The sequence below is a fragment of the Mus pahari genome, chromosome 10 (genome assembly GCF_900095145.1).
Source record: "Mus pahari chromosome 10, PAHARI_EIJ_v1.1, whole genome shotgun sequence".
Lineage (NCBI taxonomy): Eukaryota > Metazoa > Chordata > Mammalia > Rodentia > Muridae > Mus > Mus pahari.
In genome coordinates this window covers 92,500,295-92,502,545 of record NC_034599.1, presented here as the reverse complement: position 1 = coordinate 92,502,545, position 2,251 = coordinate 92,500,295, and positions in this window count along the sequence as shown.

The window sequence follows — 2,251 nt, the reverse complement described above, 5'->3', positions numbered from 1 at the left end:
CTTCCTCTGAACCCTTCTTCCCTGCCACGTGACTGCTGTTCTATCTGTGGCTGACCTCCGTGCCAGTTTTTCTCAAATGGCCTTTTCTCCTTTCCATTTTTCTTTTCTTTCTTTCTTTCTTTTTTTTTTTTTTTTTTGGTTTTTTTCGAGGCAGGGTTTTTATGTGTAACCCTGGCTGTCCTGGAACTCACTCTGTACACCAGGCTGGCCTCAAACTCAGAAATTCGCCTGCCTCTGCCTCCCGAGTGCTGGGATTAAAGGCTGCGCCACCACCGCCCGGCTCCTTTCTATTTCCCATCTCTCTTGTCTGAGAAGCTGCTGAGATGTCTACCTTGCCTGCCCTGTTGCTTGTCTTTTAAACTCTAAAAAGACGGTCCATAAGTCTCCTTCTGAGTCTGGGTTCTAATACTTTCATTAAGGAGACTCAGAACTCCAAGTAGGGACTCTAGGAGAGACTTGCCCAATATTCTTGCAACTTGTGATCAGCCTCTGCATGCGCACACATGCGTGTACGCGCGTGCGCATGCGCTCGCGTGTGCACTCATGGGTTGGTGAAAGTGTAACACTCTGCTCAGTTCTTCCATTGTGTAGATTCTAGAGACAGAAATCAGTCCCTGAGGCCTGGTAGCAAGAACTTTTACCAGCTGAGCCACTTCAATGGCCCTATAGTGTAAATCATGATCTCGTAAGAGGAACATTTATCTGCCCTGTTGCAAGGTGTAGGGAATTGAAGATTAGGGAAGTTACTTCGCTTATTTGTTCTGTCCCCACCCTTTCAGATTGAGCAAGGCAGGTTTTTTGTTTTGGAGAGGGATTCCTGTACCTGCAAGCTTCCTCATCATTTGCATAAGAATTTTCAAACCTGCCACTTCTGAGCTCCACTTAATTATCAAATGCTTGTACAAAAATTCAAACTGCCTGTTGGAACAGGTTTGCAATGCCAGCATTCTAGAGTGTGAGATTGTCACTAGTTCGAGGCAAGCCATAGTAAGACCCTGTTTCAAAAATAAAAATAAAATTCAAACTGCCTTATCCACTACCGCTTTCAATTCTTTTCATTATTCTAGTTATTATTACTTCTTAATTGTAGTATGTGGCTCCAGCTCAGGGGCTTCTCCAGGCCAGGCAAGTGTACTGATACCAACCTGGGGACCTACTAAGATCTGGACCACTGGCTGCTCTTCCAGAGGACTCAGGGTTAATTTCCAGCACCCACATGGCAGCTCACACCAGTGCACATAAAATAAAAAGAAATAACTTCAAAACCAAACCAAATCAAAACAAACAAAGCAAAACAAAAAGGAAGGAAGGGAGGAAGGGAGGGAGGAAGGAAGGAAAGAAGGAAGGAAGGAAGGAAGAAGAAAAGAAAGAAAAGGAAAGGAAAGGAAAGGAAAGGAAAGGAAAGGAAAGGAAAGGAAAGGAAAGGAAAGGAAAGGAAAGGAAAGGAAAGGAAAGAAAAAAGATGACTAGAGAGGGTAAAATTATTACAGCCAAGTCTGAGAATCTGAATTTGATCGTCAGGACCCACAGAGGAGAGAAGAGAACCAGTTCTTATAAGGTGCAGCATGTGTGTGTTTTCTTCCCACAATAAATAAATAAACAAATCACTGTAATACAAAATTAAAAACAAACAAGCACCGATTTATGTAAATCACGTATGAGTCATTGGACTCACTCACGTGGCAATGCATTTCTGGATAGCTGTTCTCCCACTTCATCAGCCCACTTGAGCATGTAGGTGTGCCTTTCTTAGTAAACTGTCTCCATTGCTGTCTCTATTCTGTGTGTCCCTGGGCCAATATCTTTTTGTGGGACACAAGAACATGGAAACCAGCGGGTTTCCACACTCAACCACACCTGTGACATTCTCTGGCTGGTTGGCTGTGCGTGTGTGCCTGACTTTTTAAAGATGTTCAGACACAGTACTGCCCTGGCACTGTCTCTCCAGACTACTAAATTGCTTAGGCTGGCCTTGAGCGTAGTCTGTAGTCCCCACAGACCTCGGGCTCTCAATCCTCCTGCCTTAGCCCCTTGAGTAGCTGGGATAACAGACCTGAGCCACCAGGGATGACTTGGTTTTTAAAATAAAGATATGAAGAACCAATTGCGGTGGCAACTATCTGCAACCCAAGAACTGAGGAGATGCAGACAGAGACAGGGCACAGGAGTTTGAGTGTGTGTGTGTGTGTGTGTGTGTGTGTGTGTGAGAGAGAGAGAGAGAGAGAGAGAGAGAGAGAGAGAGAGAGAGAGA